Source organism: Anomalospiza imberbis, chromosome 1 (genome assembly GCF_031753505.1).
Source record: "Anomalospiza imberbis isolate Cuckoo-Finch-1a 21T00152 chromosome 1, ASM3175350v1, whole genome shotgun sequence".
In the NCBI taxonomy this organism is placed as follows: Eukaryota; Metazoa; Chordata; class Aves; order Passeriformes; family Viduidae; genus Anomalospiza; species Anomalospiza imberbis.
The window spans coordinates 39,669,301-39,689,926 of NC_089681.1; the positions used below are offsets into that span (position 1 = coordinate 39,669,301).

The following is a 20,626-nucleotide window of genomic DNA, read 5'->3' on the forward strand; positions in this document are numbered from 1 at the left end:
ATAATCTATATTAAAGATGGGGAACACATAAGTAAGAAACAATAACAAAGAAAAAAGTCTTGAGGGGTAATTGTAGATGACAGGTAAACACCAGTCAAGAATATCGTGCTGCTGAAAGGAAAATAAGAGAAAAGAGCCACCACACTGGGCTGTGTAGCTATGCATGTTCTCTCCAGCCTGTGAAGCAACCTTCCAAAAGACAAGAGTTTTCACCTCCCTAGACAGTTGATTCAGTTTAAATTAATATCCACTGAGGGTAGGACAGAAAATCATAGTTAACCTGCATTAAGAAACATTTAGCTATAATGATAAGAAAAATGTTTTGATAAAGCTGAAGACAAGGAAGTGTTGGAATATATTGCTTATGGATAAAGCATTCCAGTTTTTATAAGTAGAGATCAAATACATTTTAAAATCAGATTGGCAAATATCTGTTAAAAACGGCACACCCGCAACAGATTTTGCTTCAGGTCACAGAATCACAGACTGGTTGAGGCTGGATGGGGCTCTGGAGGTCGTCTGGTCCAACCCTCCTGCTGGAGCAGAGCCACCTAGAGCCAGCTGTTCAGGATGGAGACTCCACAGCCTGTCTGGGCAGCCTGTGAGGGGGAAGACTAGCCAGCCTCTGAAATTCCTTCTAGCCTTAAGTTTTCTGAGTGAAATGAAAAATGAAAAATTATGCTGATATTTATCTTTCATTTTAGAACTTGCTAATTTATCTTCATTTATATTTAAATCCTTATTTTGCCATTTCAATATGATGATACAGCCTTGTTCAGTTAGGGATTGGAAAAGGAACGTTTCTAAAATAAAATAGAATAAATAGGTTTTATACCTAGGAATTATGTAAACAATCTCTTGGCAGTATTCCCCTTGAGTAAACATTGTAACTGTCCAGTTCTGATTTTGCATTGCATGCTCAAATCATGCTACTTCTTCCTAGTTTAATTTTCAACCTCATGCATAATGTACATTAGTCCCATTGGTCAGCCCTGCGATGAAGAAAAGGCAGATGTCCCAATCAGCTTGGATATCAAATGCCTCATGAGGTACTTAGTATTTCCAGTGAACAGAACAGAATAAATATTTTGCACACACATATTACTAATTGCTCACACAAAGCTGTGAAAAACTAATATTTAAAATTATAAGGGCTACCCAAGTAAGTATATTCTGAAAACTTTATTTTTCAGATGAGTTTCAAGGAGTTTTTTCATTTGAGTAAATGTTGAAGTTAATAAAGTTAAAATCAATACTCAAATTTGAAAATCATCCCAAAGAGAAAATTACAGAAATATCTTTCAAGGAAGCATACAGTTTTTTCCTCCCATTTAATAATTCAGAATGATATGGGTTTTGTATTGACCATACAATTTATATGTAACTACCTGACAAATGACAGGTAAGTAACATCTCTGTAAGCATCTCTATCCTACCATAGTTTTGTTTTAAGATACACTACTACATCCTAGAATACCTTTCCTAAATAAACTCCAGAAAGTAAATACTTAAGACAATAGCAAATGAGGGGTGAATGAATGTAAGAACATCAAAGGTTCTTTGAGGGAGCTGAACCACAAGAGAAGCTTTGAACCCAGGTTAAAATGTCACAGGGTGCTACCTGAGCACTGCATTTATCAATTTAATTCCTTCAGAATCAACAAATAAACTTTGTGAGATAAAGAAAATTTAAACCTGTGTTTCTTAAAGCTGTCTTTGAAGTTACCTTATACCTTAATGTATAACTACCATTTTAAACACACGTTTTAGAACAGTTAAAAAAATTCTCAGCAAAGTAATGAAAAGATGCAATCATATTGAGTCACAGACATAACACCTCTTGAAAAGCCTGATTATCATCAAATGATAAAATAACAGTAAAACCAGTTTTGATGTTATTAAGAATTTTGTGAAATAGGTACCATTTTTCTGCTTAAGTAGTGCGTCCCTCTTTCCAAGATGAATAGCCACAGACAATAAATACAGAACACTATCTAACAAAGTAAATAACACTACAGAAATTCATTTAATGAGAAACTCACAGCACTAAAAAATATGTCCAGATTTATCAGCCAACCTTTTAAAATAGGACTCTAAAACTGTGCCTATGAATCCAAGTATTAGTAGCCAAAGCCTCATTTGCATTAGTATCTATGTTTAAAACAAGAAGATTTCTTTCACTGGTACCAGTTCTATGTACAGTTATGCATAACTGTGAAGTGCTTCTAAAAGTCTCCCTCACAAATCACTCCATTTACTGAGGTATCAAGACAGTATTTTTTTAATTTGTTAAGCTTGATGAAATCCTGTCCCATGAAAAGTACTGCCTCAGACCCTCCCTGTTCACACAGTGGAAGGATGGGCAGACAGCCCTAGTTATTGTTTTTCTTTTTCTCTGTTTTTGATCGCCTCCATTTTGACATTGTCTGAACTGCAGCAGACAAAAATACCAGCTTCTGATGCACAATGAAGAGGGTGAGGAAAGGGAAGGTCAGCTTTCTCATGCTTCCCATAATTAGAGGAATCAAAGAAAAAAATTGGCCTGTGTAAATTGGAAAAAGTCTCATTTTTCAGAAGATGGATGCATAGGAATAAGTATGATGGAAGATTACACTGGCATTCAGGATGTTTTTGACTATTTCAAAAGGATACCAAGTTGATTTACTGTATAAAAGTTTCTAGGGAGATTTTTTAGTTATCTTAAAACAAAATTATATGTTTAGGGGTTTTGTTTGTTTGTTTTGTTTTATTTGTCTAGGGTGTTGTTTGTTTGTTTGTTTTTGTTTGGTTGGGTTTTTTTACCCAGAGCACACCAAGAATGCTTCAGAAAATTTGTGAGTACAACAAATTAAAAAAAATCATTCTGGTAATATCTGTAGCTTTTACAGCTCACTGCTGTACTCAGGCAGGTACATTCACAGCATCAGTCATTGCTTTTTCCACTTGCTAAAGAGACTAATGCCACAGTCCACATAAAAACATGGCTTTGGTCGAATTCTATGACTTCATGTTTGAATTTTATTTCAGCCTACTTCCCTCAGATATTTGGAATCAAGTCAGTGATGAGTTTGACTGCACAGAATATCTCAAATACACAACAGCTATTATTGAAACAGATGAAACTGACATTGAAACAACACATTTATGGAATTTTGTTTATTTTACAGCAAAATGGGAATTAGAAAACACACACTGCATCTTTGAAGGAGAGAAAGGATCTCGGTGTCCCAGATAATGAAATGTAGAAGATTAATTCCCAGTAACAGCTCTTAAAGAATATGGCTAATTTCTCTCAAGATGTAGGAGTACCATGGTGACCCAGAGTAGGGTACATATGGTTTCATTTTATAGGATGTTATGCTCAAACACCCTCTCCCTGGAGCTTCCCTGTGCTTGTCTATGACCAAGCACAACATGAAATATTTAGTAAGAGATTTGGAAAAAAGAGTGTGAGAATGGAACAGTAAAAAAATCCATGGGATTTATTTTCTAATAGGTGTTAATACAGGAGAAGTTTACAGAAGATTCTGTTTCAGGAGTAGAGATCACAGAGTTATACAAACAGAAAATATTTTCTGCAAGTATCATGAAACCTGACAGGTCAAGACTCTATGCTGAAGTCTTTCAGCTCTGATTCAATAAATCTTACACTCCAACACACACACTGCTATGAAAAACAGCTTTTAAATTGGACCCCCATGATCAAATGCTGCCTGCTTGAACTCTGACAAGCTTTATAGTTTGGTATGATTTTCTGACAAAGAACTTGTTCTAAGGCTGTTTAAGGGAAAGATTACTGAATTTTAAGCCAAAGAGTTTATGAGCAATGTATGTACATTCCTGCTTCAGAAACACCTGGCAACAATGCTGTACAGCAATTCCAACCAGACTATCTGCATAAAAAATAAGCAGATGTAGCCAAGCATGCTTTTATCCAGGATTGCAGTGCATACAAAGAATCCTGAAAAACTTCCAACTTCAGGAATTTGCTGTTTATTTTGGAGCAATTATATCAATGACAACAAAATTTACCACAAAAGTACTAACTCAGGCTCTTCTGCCTGACAAAATTGAAAAGGAATGTTTTGCTTTTAAATCTGAGGAGGAATAAAATAAAAGGAAATGAAAATGAACAAACCACAGGATAAATTAACAACAAGAACCTAACAGTTAACTTACAGAGCCTTTAATTTTTGCCATGACAACAATTCTAGGATATTTTCATGTCTGAAAAATTAAACTGTCTCTGCATTTTTGATGGGAAAATTCTGTCAATACCATTCCATGTTTTCTAATAGATCCTAACCCTCTTATCTCATAATCTCAATTTGAGTTCAAGGTGCTGTTAACACCTTTATGCACTAAATAAAACAAGGTTGTTTTTAAAATGGAGTCACATCTACTAAGCAAGGAAAAAAAGGATGCAAAAAGGTACGTGTGCTTGGCTGAGAGTTACACAGCTGGGAATGTGCTGATACTCTGCCCCAGCACAGAGCTGAAAATTGTACCTCAGAGAGCAGAGGTGGGAGATAAATACCAAATTTATTTATACAATTATTTTCCTTCCAGGTAAGAGACAGTCTTCCACTAAACGTCTCTTTGAGTGTCTGCTCCACTATTTATTAATCACTCTTTGCCTATTGCTTTTCTATGACATCTTAGACACATCCACATGGATTATTTAGCATTTTCCACAATTGTGTCTTTCTTGTGTGTTAGAAATAGGACGATATTTCCTACTTTGTTTAAATATGTGCCCATCTAGTCAAAGGCAATATATTTAATCACATGAGCTTTCTAACCACTAACATGAGTATACTTATTTTGCTTTTGTTTAATTCCCCATTATAACAACAGAGATTTTTTTTTTTTTTGTTAAATTACTAACCACATTGTTTTCCCCATCAGCCTGGTTATTTTTTTTTATTATTCTTCACCTCAGATTGCCTGGGTTTGCAGAAGCTGACTGACTTATGATGACAAGAATGAAAGCTTGAAAAGTGAAAACTAAAGATATTCAATATTTAGGATTAATGTCCCCTTCTACATTCAATATTCTTTAATAAAACAAAAAGCAGAGACAAAAGAGATGCAATCTCCATGAAACTATTATGTGTAATACTGCTTTCTGCCAACAGGAAAAGAAAGCAGTATTACATATAATAGTTTTAGTTTTGCCTGCTACCAGGCAAAAGAGGATGTAGCTGGGATGTTTAAATGGAAATAGCTTGATTGCTATATCTCATATAATAAAAATGGAGTGTTTCAGAAATGCAACTCTAAGGAAAAGTTAATAGCTAACAAAGAGGAAACAAAGGATACCTGCCACTGGAACCAGCCAAATGCCACCAATACACTAAATAAAACTTGGAAATCTTTTATTGACTAGCAAGCTCAGCATGTTGGAATAATAAGGAAGTTTGGAATTTCCTCTCTCATTTCGAGTGTCTTTGCAGAAATATCAGCTGGTAACTACATCAGACTGTGCTATGTATAGCTTTGTTGATTTACTGAGGTCTTTAGAAAGCACACACCCAATGTTTTTCTTCACATGAATAACTCTTATAGAAAACTGCCTAACATCCCCAAAGTTTGGAGAATGAGGGAGAACATTAATTTTTAAAGTTTTGGTCACAAAAAAAAGTATGATTGTTTAATTTCAGCATTATAAAATTGAGGTAATCTAACAGAATTAATTTCTAATTATGCAAGTTATTCTTCAGACTTCCAAATGACAGCTTCTTGCAACACAAAGAGCAGTTATGAAGAAAAGCTGGAATATATTACTTCATTCCAATCCTTTCAATTAATGTAATTTATCGGCTTTTATTTTTTCAAAATATATTTTTAGTTCTTTAAAAATATTAATTAATTTTTGAACCATTATTTTTGATACTTCTAAAAGAAAGAAACCAGTACTAAGAAAGTTAATGGAAACATTAAATAAACAATTGAGTGTTGTTCCTCAAATATTCCAAATTATTTCAATGTTTCAATTATTTGCATTACAGCAGTACTTTCAGAGACAGGGGATAATGCCTTTGTTTTCCAAAACACATCCAGCAAAACAAAACAACCCACTGAGTGTTATTACTCCTTTTGAAATGATAAAGAGTAGAGTTTGAGGTTGTATGATTCATTTCATGTCATATTGGAAAATCTATGGCAGAGTTCCAATTCAAACTTGGTCAAGTGAAGAAAGAAATGCAGCAGCCAAGTGATAGTCACACAAGGAACACTGTTAACACAGAAGTGTGGTGGTTGCCCTGCATCACAGTAAATCCTCTTGCTTTGCTCCTTCCTTCTGCCCAGCGATTTCTGCCCAGCTGTAAATGGGAGAGGGAGAGAAAAGGAGGAGAAAAAAATGCCACACTGATTTCTGGATAAACAAACACATAGTTCTGATAAATTAGCATTTCTAATGGAACAGAATTCAAGTCTACTTCAGAAAATTTCTAAAAGTGTTGAATGCAAAACTGCAGTTTGGACTGGGCACTGCACAATGCCTGGCAGCCATGGAGAAATGTTCAGCATCCCTATTCCTTCTCAGCATTTCTGCAAATCTGCTGATTTTTTTGAAGTTACAGCAAGCTTCAAGGAAAGAAGTCACAGATCTACAGATAACAGAATGATTTCTAAAAGCCATTAGCATAAGTACTCATCTAGCAAGAAATGCTGTGTGTATGATGAAGGGTTTACTTTCCCAGAAGTGCTTTTGGGACTTGAGATTGCACAAAAGGGCTGTGAAATGTGTTTCCCTCAGTTCTGGCTCTTTGGTTCCTGGAGCCTCAGATCACATTCAACTCATAGTTCCTATCAAGCTTTTCCCAAAGGACCTTTGGGCTCCTGCAGTAGCCAAACTTCCCTGGAACAGGAAACTCTATTTACACTGATGTCTTAAAGCCTGGTGCTCATCCATAAAAGGGAAAAATAATACTTTTAAGAACAGCATTTTTCTTAACCTTTAACAGACCACAAGTTAATCTAAAATGCACATGCTGTAAAAGAGAATTTTTCACAAAAACAAGCAAAACTATTCCTGAAAAAGTAAAAAACCCTCATACCCCTGAAGTGCCTGCAACATTCTTACAGTGTGCAATCTTTTGACTGGAATGTCATAGAGAAAAACTTCCAGTGTGTCATTTGAAATAAAGGCTATCAATAAGTATTAAAATAATAAAATGTTAACATTTTTATCCACATCATTGTTGATTCAAGTAATTTTTTGGGGGCATTGTATAGTGAGTGGGAAAATTCTGTTCTAACTATCCATTCATAGTGGAAAACCAAAGCCTTCCCTGTGAGAGAGCTTTGACAATTATTAAAAATAACCCTCATGGTGTCAATATGATTCAATGAGCAGAAAGGTCCTGTAAGATCTGCTTCTTATGGAACAAATTACAGCAGGCTACTGGGAAGGTAAAGTAGAAATATCTCCTTTTCCCTTTTTGTATTACATATTTCTGTTTGTCACTCCCCTTTGCAGTCTGTTATTTCACAAAGAACATAGTGACTTCCATCTGTCAAACAGCTTTCAAATTTTTCTTAACTGACATTTTTCATAGAGGAGAGTAATCAATTAAAAGGTTAAGGTAAGCATTTTTACTTCCAAAAATCCTTAAAGACACAATGTGACTTCATCTAAAGACACCTTGTAATTTAGAAATGAACTTACCTTCATGCGCATATGAGTTTTGAGTTGCAATTTTTTATTACTTCAGTGCCAAGGTCAAGCATTCCTGCATTACTACATCTTATAATCACATCCTCCAACTTTCCTTCCCCTTACCATCTTTTGTTTACTGATTTCTTTTCTGTCACATCTGAAGCGAGTGAGACTGCCAGCTCTGTAAGTTTCTGTAAAATGATTAGCACTTTCCAAAGCACAGAAAATGATGGTATCTGTCCTATGCAGGATAGATGTGCTGAAGGCTGCTTTGCGATACTGAGCAAAATCCTTCAGAAAGCAGTTGAGTTGTTTGCATGAATGATTTTGAAAATAAGTGGCATTTCAGTGCTGCAGACCTCTAGGGCTCCATATAAAAAGCCTAAATTTTGTATTCAGATTGATATTTTCTTTTGAGAATGTACTGAAGTTTTCAGTAGATATTCTTAGTCAACACTACTCTTCTTCCAAAAGAATTGTTTCAACCTGTATATCTATTCAATAAAATATTTTGCTTTCAGATTCTTACTCATATTTTTACAGAAATTTACTTTCCAAACATAAACAAAGAGATTTCATCTCCTTTGTCAAATTTCCCTTACTCCACAAATGAAATTGAGGTGCAGATGATGTAATCTGTTTGTAAGTGAATTTGCCTTTTTAAATCTAGCTGTAAAAAAAATACATTATTGTCACAATAGTATATTTTTGGTGATGAGATTATTTTGCTCAAGGTCAGCTATTACAATTTCTGGTTTAAAGGTGAAAGTTGAAACATGCAATCACCTTGCTTACTGAGAATAGCAAACAGTATCTGCATGGCCTTTTCCAAATCCTATTTTCATGCAAGGTCTTTAGGACATTTACTGTGACTCTTGGATGGACAAACCTATTTAATTTGATTTCAAATGCTGGACATTTCTTGGCCTCAGACTAGAAGTCTGGAGACATTACAGTTATTTTCTAGCAGATTAAAGAAAGCAGAAGGACACAGGGGTTTTCCATAACTTTCCTTCACTAGTCACAAGGACTTGACAATGTAACATCTTTAATCTGTCATCTAGGAAATGAGTAAGGTCCTAAAAATAATTGGGAGTATCCCAAGGTGAATAAGTGTAGATCTATGAAAAAAGTGATATATTATCTCTGTATAATGTTACTGGTTTATCTTGGCGTTTGTCCATCTCTGTCTCGATCTTGTGCTGAATTTTCTTATCTGTCTAACACTCATCATCACCTCAATTCTACAAGCTTTTGAAAGTAGCTGGTTGGATTTTTCATTACTTCCTATTACTACATTCTTATTTAAAGCTAAAATGTAAGAAGAGAGAAACTTACTATTAATAGCAAAAGTTTTATTAAAATACAATTCTCCCTCCAGATTCTAAGTATCCATAACATTGTGCATGAAATATGAGACATTTCCCATTACTACGTAAATGATGTTTTTCTATCCAGATCTTTAAAAAACTATTAATGTGTCTAATTCTGCCAGATTTTTCTGGTTTGCACTCATTCTTTTGCACATGTGACTAATTTATTGATTTTGAAAAATAAAGTCTAGAATAACAATTGCATAACAAGTGTTATCCAAACATAGGCTTTTGGGTTTCAGATATGACATACTCAATGAACCTGAAAATCCATCTGTGGCATTACTAATCTAAAGTTGCAGTTGAATATGTTTGTAAATATTTGTTAATTTAAAACTCCTAAGGCAACTGACAGACTCAATTTTAGTGTAAACATTGGCAGTTTAATTACACTAGTGTTACAGAATACAAGCACTTATTGACACTGATTTAAAATGCTACCTTATAAAAAACGCCACTAAAGTTGAACAAGATCTGACACAGTTCACAAAGGTGGAAAGTAGTAATTCTTAAGGAATAAAATGTCCTTCTGATATGACGCATATCCCTCTTTTTAGATATTTTCCCACAGAAATAAAATATTTTAAATGCCCTGTTTCACATGTACAAGAGAGGCCTAAAAGCCTCAGCTCTGAGCTCCCTTTCCTCATCTGCTCTCCATTTCAGGTTCTGAAAATATCTGGGAGACTGAAGACATAATCATAGAATGTTAAGGTGGTGGAAGGGACCTTAAAGATCACCCAGTCCCAGCCCCCTTCCATGGGCAGAGACACCTCCCACCAGTCCCGGTTGCTCAGGGCTTTATCCAACCTGGCCTTGCAGGTTTCCAGGCATGGGGCATCCACCACCTCCCTGGGCACCTGTGCCTCATCACCCCCACAGCAAGTATTTCTTCCATACATCTAATCTAAATTTCCCCTCTTTTCCACCAAAACCTCCAAACCCTTTCAAAGCAGACATTTTGGAAAGTTTTTGTGTAGCTTTAAAACATTTTTTTACCATTCTTTCAAACAATTTCAGTAAATAATAATTTCAATTTAGTGCTACATAAAGCAATGAATGGTTGAAAACAAAGCTGCCATCCCCCAAAACTTATGAGCTAAGTATTCATCTATGAAGAATTTAGCAACACATGTTGTATTTACGTGCACAGTCCAAGAAGTAAAACATAAACACATTTACGGAAAAGTTGATCGGAAATGATTAAGCATTATAGTCCAAGTGCTATGTTGGTTTATTTTTAATCTTGCCATGTGCTGTGTTTAGATGATCAGTTACTAAACTGACAAACAAATCTCTTTATGGTAACTGAACACTGTGAGTCTTTTGCAAGTGGTGCATTTTAAGGAGGGACATTTCAGAGGAAAGGGTGGAGGTATGAAATGGATTTGTTTAAAGATAGTGGCCAAATTCACATATAACGGGACACTACCAAGTCCAGATTTTCACTAGAGATAAATCTGGAGTAGGGATTTCAAAGTAGTTTCAAGAATTCCATCACATTGAGAATTGTTTTATCTGAGCATTTTCAGAAATATGAGTTCAGTCATTTCCTCTTCCCTTTATTCACTCATTCTTTCTCATCTTAATTTATAGTGATGTGTTTATAATAATAACTTAGTCAGACACTGGTTAAGTGCTGGAATCATCTCAAAGTGACTTCAACAGTCATGGGAAATCTGCCTTTCACACCTGTCCTTGACCTGGATATGGGAAGTAGCATGAAAACAGGAGGCCTCACAAACATCAAAACATCCCAAAACTGACAAACTAAATTGTTTGCAATAGTGGGATCTCACAAGAACTGCATAACGTTTTTGTTGTTGTTGTTTTATTATTTTCCTGAAAAAATTCAATCTAACCCTAACCCCCAAAAATAAAATTCCAAAATTCCTGCAATTTCTCACTAAAATCTTTCAGCTCCTAAGTGACAGAAAATAGTAATGTCTGATCACTTCCCTTCCTGACTTGACTTTAAAAGTGAGCAATTCTCAGGTCTATAAAGGTTCTGACAATCACACACATTCAGTAGTTCAAGGGAGGGTCTCAAACTTAAGCAGTGTTATATAAGGTCTTCCTTTTAAACCAAAAGTTATGATTCCAATGACCAGTGATTTCAACATCTGTAGAAATCTCTGTGAAAATTTACAGCGCAATGCTGTATGCAGTTATACCAAGGACAGCATGCAGGTGGGATGTACAAAGTCTGACCACTTTTATAACAGCTGTTGAAGTGTGTGCTATGCAGATATAAGTAAGAATTCAAAAATATTATTACCTTTTCCTCACAGTAGGAATCTATTCTATTACTTCTTCCTAGCAGCCCAGAAAGTCAGGGCCAACAGAAGACTGTAAGGAAAAGTCATGAAGTGGTTAAAGGTAAAGATCCTATGTTTCAGCAGAATGTGACCAGGAGAGAAGAGTATCTGTCTGTATTCTACCCAAATTTTCAATAGCCCCCTGAAACCCACTTTCTCAGGCATGTCTTTACTCTCATTCTCTGAAACATCAGCTGATCCCTTACTCTTCCCATCTGAAATTATTTTCCCTGTCCAGAGTTTCAAAGTCTTCGTTGATGCCTCCATATCCTTTTCTCCCCCTTCCTTTTCTCCACATCTATTTATCCAGTACTGCAAAAACTAAGCTTGCATAAACCTCAGATCAGCTCTAGCATGTCACATGGAGTTGTCAGTTCTAATGGAACTGATTGCCCTTTATCCCTAGTGAAATATTTAAACAAAATGCATTAGAAAATATCATATGCAAATATTATATATTTATATATATAATATATATATAAAGGAATAAAGGCAGTCACAACATGTATCTGCATGATAATCAAAATGTAACTCTTGCTTGTGTTGACAGACAAGAATTGGTTTAAAACAGCATAAGAGAGGTATCAACACAGCCCAATAACACAAATTTTAAAATCAGTTGCTAAGACTAAGCTTCCAGGTAAGCAATGACTGAATCCTGTGCTATCAATTCCCAAACTGCCTACAAGAAAATAAGCTTCAGTACATTTAAATGAACGAACATGCCATCTTCAGAAAGAGCTAAAGTCATATATAGACAGAAGAAAAAGATGTTGTCATAAATACAATTCATAAATTGCAATGGACTCTGCAGATGGAACAAAAGAAAATGTATGTTAACAAAAGATCAATGTATGTTAATTATCCAGATAAATACTGCTTCCCCTTTATGTCACACAAGCATTTTCCTATAGATCTTGGAAATATGGGTTTGATGTCAGTCATGTATGTATTTATTCTTACAGAATGTCATTCATATGATAAGGCACTAAGACAATTATCTATACAACTACAGTTGGGGTTTATTCATAGACAAGACAGGTACACTGACAGAAATTCAAGGGAAAAGAATTTCACAGACCAGTGAATCAGTTCTCTTCAAGTCTTCATTTAAGAAAAGAAGCATTATAAGTCTTCATACTGAAAAAAAACCCCCAAAACCAAATTATGCCAAACATAAGCAAGAGACAGAATCATACGCCTGCTGTGTGTTAACTGGTGAGCAAGAAGCAGCCATAGATGTGACTTTTTGAACTGTTTTCCAGTTAATACTTTCAGATTATTCTATAATTTTCAGATAATATTTTAGACACTTTTCAGAAAACAAATAAAAATACATGGAATTTTGGCATGGATCAATTCTTCATGGAAAATATTTCCTTGCATCCAATATTCTGGTAGTTATAAACACCTCCAATTTTTATACTGAAACCTGCAGAAAAAATTAACATTCAAATTGGCAATTCAGAACGGGGGACTAGGTGGTCTGATGGAGCTATAACAGAGCAGAAACTGCACTTCCACCAGTAACAGTGTGTTAAAGAAGTTCCTGACAAAATTTTTGTATGAAAATGGTGAATTTTTTCCTTTCGTTTGTAAAATTAACTTAAACCAAGCTGGAGGGACTGATCTTATTGGCATGCATATGATTCTAAAGTACAGTTGCCTTTGTACAAATGGGAGGGTTACATGTATAGATCCAATTGCAAGAATGACTTCTCAGTAAACCAGCAACACATGTGAAGGCTCCTGATTAATTTAAGGTCTTCGTTTCTATATCAAGGCAATTGCATAACTAAAATGTATCCACTGAAGAAACTACTTCTCTGTACTTTTTTCATTCTAAGCAATTCAGCCACCAGGACTGTGGAAAGTTAAAGTCAAATTACCTTTTTTAAATCTTAAAAAAAAAATCATATTAGTCCTACTACAGGTCCAGTAGAAAAACTGGTAAAAAACATTCATAAAACCTTCATAAAACTGATGAGTAAGGTCACATTGAAATAACTGTTAAAACATCACAGGACTTTCACTACCAATTTAGAACAAGCAGTACCTCAATATGTTCTTGCATATTTTGTATATCTAATAGATTGTATAACTATTAAGTTGATTTTAATAATCTGAATCCTATTTTAGCTATGTGAATCAGTACAAGGAGGGACTGTCATACTCCCAGACCACAGAAAAACCACTGCATCTTTTTTTTTTTTTTTTTTTTTTTGTAAAGAGGGTCAGTGATAAAGCTAGTGATCAAATAATAACTATATGGCAAATACTAAAAGTTTTCCTGCTATCAGGATATCTTCTACACTTGAAATTCTATTAGAAGTTCCCTGAGATAGAAGAAAGTCAGTCATTTATTCCTTTTAAGATACAAATGCAAAGTACAAAAGAATTAAATACAAAATCGAATGGGTGTTAAGCAGTGTATAAAGATGACAAATTTCTTTCTGTTTCTTTGGTCTGTCAAACTGAGATCCTCCATGTCATCTGGTAAACTTTCCTGTGTTAACACAAACTGCCCTCCTCCAAATAATGACATCTGAGTCAAACTATGTAGACAAAACCATGTCATCCTATGATGAGTGCATCACCCTGACTGGTAAGAATAATGGGTATAATGGCCTCTTTTTTGGAGAAAAAAGCAACATTTTCAAACTTCTGGCTTATATATCTTTATTATCTCACAGCTGCACAACACCAGTGATGACATTATAGACCTTACCTATACTACAACTACTGTCTTAATAATTAAGTGTTGTACTTCACGAGACATGAATTATCCTCTCTCTAGTCCACTTAACATAATGGACATTCCCTTGCTTGCAAGGAAATATTTAAGACTAAGCAGTAGTAAACATTAAAGATATTTCTGTCTTTCCGCAATGAGATTCAGCTATTGTACAGAAATCAAAGTAAGAAGTTAAGCTTTTTAGCTACTATTGATAGTGCGTATTCCCCCATTCCACCAGGAAGATATTTAGCCAGACAAATATCTAATTTCAGTGAAACTGGGTGACCCTGGCCCATCATACCACAGTACAAACACACACATGCTTTTATATATATATATATATATATATATATATATATATATATATGTGTGTGTGTGTGTGTGTGTGTGTGTGTGTATATATATATATATATAAAAAATTATATTTTCTAAGACAACTTCATTTTTAAAATACATTAATTCTAAACAGGTACTAGCTTTCTACATTAAAATGAATGGGAATATTTATTAACTATTCATAACTCAGTTACTAGTATTTTCTAGACATCTTATAGAAATTGGAAACACATTCTTTCTCACCACCAGTGGGCACATAATATATCTCAAGAGTATGAGACAAAACCAAGTCAGAAATATGCATAAAGGACAATATTGGACTTGTTCTCAAGGGTTTTTTAAAAAGATGCCACGCAAAATAAGAGGTCTGTTTTAGTAGGTTTTCTGCCTTTCCAATCTACAAAACAGTTCCGTTTAAATGATTCTTACAATTTCTCAAAACTTTACCATAATAAAAATTAAACCAAACAGAAGAATTTATTTAAATATTCTACTCCCTTTAGACATAATTAAAATCAACATTTTTTTTGCAAAGAAATGTTAGATTATTAAAGAATTTATATTCTTTTTACTATAAGACTCTGCCGACGTTTCAGAACCCGAAATGGCAGTTTATTCTCTTTTCCCTGCGTGACTCATGATCTTGTCGATCATGACAGAAGAGACTAAAAATACAACGCATTACTGCATGCAGGGTCTGTAAATCCCAGGAAAGAGGCGGCTTTAGACATTTCGACAGCGAGACTGGCGACCGAGCGCTGCCGAGTGTGTCAGCCGGCGGCTGCAGAGCGGACACTCCGTGCCGCTGCTCCGAGGACAGGAAGCATTGAGAGTTTCTGCGGCGGTGCTTGGCCCGAGATAATACCATTGTATGGGGAGGCTGGGCGGCCTCTCCCAGCGCTGGGAGCCCGGGGCTGGCGTCTGGCTGCCTGGCCCCCGGCCAGCCCGGGGCTGGCTCTGCGGGGAGGGCGGCCGCTCCTCCGGCAGCTCCGCGCACAGCCCGGCCACGCCTCGCCTTCCAAAGGAAATCTGGCCAGAGCTCCAGACTTTATGACTTCTTCTTTACGAGTCCCCTCTCTATTTTATTTTATTTTTTTTTTTTTCTGGCCCCTCTTCGCTGTGGTGTTCGCGCTGCGCTCTCAGGGAACTATTTAAAGTCACAAGCAATAAACGAGCTGATGACAGGATTATTGGGAGAAGTCATACTTTGATACCCCAAAACGCACATTACATTCCTCTCGCTTTTTAAACAGTGGCAAATTACTGTCACCGACACCCATCATACAGAAGAAAAGATTCATTTCGGCGGGCAAATTCTACAATCTTCTTAATTTTTATCCCCTTAATTCTACCAGGTTTATTTAAGATATATGTTCTGTTTAAAACAGACATTGTTCTTAACACACAAAGGAGTTCAAGGATGTGGCATCAGTCTGTTCCCACCCACCATTTGCTCTGATTTTTTCAGGTTCTCTGAAAAAACATTCAAGTCCCACGGCAAGTATTGTCTTGGGTACATTTTTAAGTTATGCATTTCAGTAGTGGTAAATTAAAGATATTAGAAGTTTAAGAAACTATTCCCCTGTACAAAACCATGTAAAAAAAAAAAACCCTCACCAATCAGAAAATATGCAGCACAACCAATATGTGCTACCTTTGCTCCAGAGAAGCCTCATTTTACACCCCAGGTTGCTTCCCCAAGAACACACCTCTTATACCTTCTAAGATACTTGTAGGCACATACATAAATGCTCATCGTACTGGATCCAAGTATGTCCTTAAATGTTCTTTGGAAAGGGTAGAAAATAGAACAACAGTAGTTTCAGCTAAATAGTAAAAATGCCAATATTTGCATTTTCAAGAATATTAGATATTTATTCAAATCAATGGAAATTAGTGTGAGACTAGGAGCACATTTCTATATCAATATTAAATATACATATTTTTTCTTGTTTTTACATTAGCACTAAATAATTTCTCAAACAGTACGCACTACTTCTTCATAGCTTCATTTTATGATAAAATAGTGAGTATTTCACTGATAAATTACCTTCCCGTCTTTATTTTAAACAAATATTTTACAAAAGCCTATTATTAAATAATAAAAATTTAATTGGTATAGCAGTAATATTTGATAGAGCAATAGTTTTCAGTAGCAACATAACTTGAGTTTATTTTATTTTTGCACCTTTATTTTTATACCCTTAGTATGTACAATCACTATAGCAGCTTCTAAGCACTAAGGCTTCAGTTCCTAAACAGCATATACAGAGGTGGTTTTATATTTAAGGCTCTACACTTAACCTGAATCCACAGAAAAGCTGTGTTGAGTATTACCTTGCCCACAAGATGCATAATCCATATATTGTGAAATGTCAAAAGCCCCAAAATTCAAACTGTTATGCCTGAGATTAATGACAATTCATATTCTGAGGCAGATCTCAAAAATAAACAATGCCACTAGCTTTACATTTAATGTCTTAAAAATAGGAAGTTTACTTTTCTTTAATTTTGAACTTCTAGGATTGGTATTTTCAAGCTTCTCTTTAATCAAGAAAGTGTGAAGAATACTTTAGTGTCACCATATTTTTTAAGTCACATGGCATTCAGAAGGGAAAGGCTTCAAAGAAAATCAAAATAGCAAATTATTTAAAGCTTGGTTTGATTAAAACAGTTTAGATATATTCTAAGAGAATATAATATCAATTAAATTATCTCAAGTTTCTCAGCCAAGCCAATGCAGTAACCAAGAAGTGATCATTTTAAAAAGAAGTAAAACCATAAATAAAATGTTTTATTGCATGTACCAGCATATTAAAATAATCAGAGTGATACATCAACATTAAAAAAAATAATAATTCTGGATGACAACTTCACAATTCTTTAACGTACTATGTTTGGAGCTCAATTAACACAAAAAAGCCATTGCTTATTTTGAGCAATTGAGAAACAGAAACTAGCACACAGGATTCTGTTGACTCCTGTAGAATTTGTAGCAGAGATGAAATCCCAAAGGGTTAACCTCTTCCTTGTGGCACCCATTGTTTTTATGCAGCGACAATGTATAAAAGCTGGTGGCAGCCTAGACGTGACCCCATCGTAACCCGCCTGCGTGCACTTCTCCTGTCTCCTTTGCACTGATCCAGCTGGTTGTCCAAAGATCCAGTAAATATTTGCATGCTCAGCGTAAGGTGGTGGCACTTTCCGCGCGGAGCTGGTAACAAGAGACAGCATCTCAGCTCTGAGTCAACAGCGAAAAGCAAACAGTGGCTGCTAGTGGGGAACATCAGCTCTCATGCCACAGCCAGCTCTCAGGTACTCATGACCGTGACCTACACACTTTATCAGGCTTTGATCAGCATTGTGAAAGCAGACACTACAGTGCTGGCTGCCCCTGCTGTAGCCTTGCAAGCACGCTGCTCCCAAAGGAATCTCGGCCGTCTCCTCTCCGGGCTCCTTCCTTTAAGCAGACACGGTAGAAACAACATGATGGACCATGATATGTCTGTGTATATGTACCTATGTCACTGCTGATCTCAAAAACTGGTGCTAACTCTAAAATGCAATACAAGGGAAACCTTGACAGTCGCACTCGTGCTACTATTAGAGGTAGGAGTCCAAGGAATTAGGCAGCAAGGGGCACTGTAAGCTTAGGCACTGAACAGATTAAAATGCAGTCAAATTTAATGAGTCACCTGAATTCAGCATTGTACCACATCAGTGTATTTTTCTGCCCAGCAACAATAGTGGCACTGCTTTCTCTACCAGCTCAGGTTCCTGCTCTGCCTTACAGCTCTACCATCCAGTCTAAACAAATACAGAATAACTTGTGTTTCAGCAAATTGTATGTGGCTCAAATAGTAAGAATTACTTTGTCCAAGGGAGGTAGCTCTGCACAAGAACTTAAGTAAGATATGGGCTTTGTAGAGTCAAGATACTTTCTAATCAATCTAAAACCAGGAAGAATTAGAGCCAGGTCTTGTAATTGTCTTAGCAACAAATTAATGAGTGTATTACCCTTATTAGCTTTTCTGCAGCCTTCTGCAGAAAAAACTTTGGGCTGTGGTTTCATATTGATCTATTCTTATACTACTTTTCACCAAGGATTTGTTTTGTTAAATATCTTAATATCAATGTTTGAAAAGTGCTAGTCATTTTTTGAAATAAAATTTAAATGGAAATGAAGAGGAAGATAATAAAATATTATGCTTTTCCTTGTCCATTTCATTGATATGAAATGAAAATTTTCATATTTTGACGGAAATTAGAATTTAGCCCAGGGTAAATGCAAACACATCTTGGAAAATTTTTGATCTCTTCTGAAGCAACTTCAAAAAGACATTTTATTACATTTAATATATTGTATAGTACCAATGATGATGCAGCCTACATTTGTATATAAATTAAAATGCAGACAGATTCTGTTCTATTGAGTTTTACAGAATTTACTAAGAGCATCTTTCCAAAACTTGCAGAAAAAAAAAATTTAAAAATCTTCACAAAATTGGTAGTTCTCCACCAGATGAAGGCTGGAATTGTGAAAGAAGGAAGGTTCTTTAATAAAGAGGAGTCACAGCCAAGTAACAGAAGAGGTATAAAAATAAATCTTTGTCTTGAGCTCAAGAAGGATTAAAAGAGTAAGTTAGCTGGAATTCTTTCATCTCTGCCCTTTCACCCAGAGAAGCCTAAGTTAGAGCATCACAAGGTTCAGGTGTGATAGCTTAAGTGATAATTTTAGACCAAAGTGGTTGGCAAGGAATTTTGTGATCAATGTCTTGCAGTGGTTGGTGGATTTCAGACTGCTGTAAAGTAACACACTACAGAGCAGAAATCAATATTCAGTGCTGCAGGTAACAAAGATCACATGGCACTTCATCAGGAACAAAAAACCCCACAGAGCACGTGGCAGAATGGGGTCAGAACAAAGCTGGGAGCTGAAGCTTCAATATGTTTTGTAACTACAAACAAGAGGCAGTTTATCAAATCAATTCTGAAAACATTTCTCAAACTGTTTTTAGCTGGACACCAACGTCCCAGCTGTATCTTCCTTTGCATGTTCTCAGGGTTTTCATGGGTTTCCTCCTATTGCCAGCACTCTTCTGCTCCTCCATCAGCCCAGTCTCTCTGCTGCATTCTCACCCATCCTACCACACACATATCTGTGCCACATATTTTCCTGTAGTACCACTGCCTCTTCCACATCTGCCCATTGGCAAGTTCAGCAACACCAGCAGGAAGCCCAAGCTGCTAAGCCCTCTTGTGGACTGATAGGACAGGAGCAAGGAGAGCAAGGTAAATGGAAAAATTATTGACTTTCCATATGTGGATAAAATGAGGAATTTTGACAGCACTGGCTTTATTTCCAGGTTCTGGAAAGCAACATGTAGACTTTTCTGATTGCTCTATAGACTTTTCAGTTAGCACACAATTCCTACCTACATATTTTCTTTGTAATTCTAAATAATTTAATGCAATTTTTATTCTCTTCCTGTTTTTATAACTCTCCTTTGTCCCTCCAATAACATTATGATCTCTCTCATCATATGCCATCTCCTTTTTTCCCCTCAACTTTTTTCATTTTAAGTTGCATTCCTGTCTTCGGAATGCCAGAAAGAGGAGAAGAAAAACATGAGGGCTGTCTCTGCCCAACTTATGTAGCTCAGGACTAGTGGCAGAAAAGGACTTCCTTAACCTCTGCTACTGCATTTTGTGGCACACTCAGTAGTGGCAGAGACTCTTGATTACATTATAGCTAAAAATCTGGTGGAAATTATGTGTATCTGAAATTCCTTAATTTTACTTATGAAAATTATAAGACACATAGAGCCATGGAATTCTCTGCCTTCTTTCAAACAACTGAAATTTCAAGTCACTCAGACAAATAATATAGCTGCTATGTTCTCACAATTTAGTATTAATTAAATACTAAAACTCTACAACAGGACTCAGAAGAGTGTTGTAGTTGTTGGTGAGATTTGGAAAAACCTCAGCTTCAGAAAACACCCACCATCACCCAGAAACTCAGAGGAAATTTCTTCATTCCTTAAAATGGGTGGTTTGGGCACCTGGGTTGAGGCCCGAGAAAGTGCAAAGTGTGATCAGTTTCAGTGTGATCACTGTCGTGTGATGGAAGAAGGAAATTCCAGCAGAAAAATAAATTTTCAGGTTCTCTTCCCATTCAAAGATGTGATCTGCA

The 20,626-nt window shown here is 35.8% G+C and overlaps 1 long non-coding RNA gene across 1 annotated transcript; it reads right to left on the reverse strand.

Moving 5' to 3' along the window:
- Positions 1 to 5,744: 5,744 nt before the first annotated feature.
- On the reverse strand, positions 5,745 to 13,231 carry LOC137473069 (uncharacterized). The gene is made up of 3 exons (XR_010998587.1): positions 12,439 to 13,231; positions 11,318 to 11,388; positions 5,745 to 6,326 (listed from the first exon to the last, which is right to left on the reverse strand). It is a non-coding gene; the product is annotated as an uncharacterized lncRNA (long non-coding RNA).
- Between the last annotated feature and the right edge of the window lie 7,395 nt (positions 13,232 to 20,626).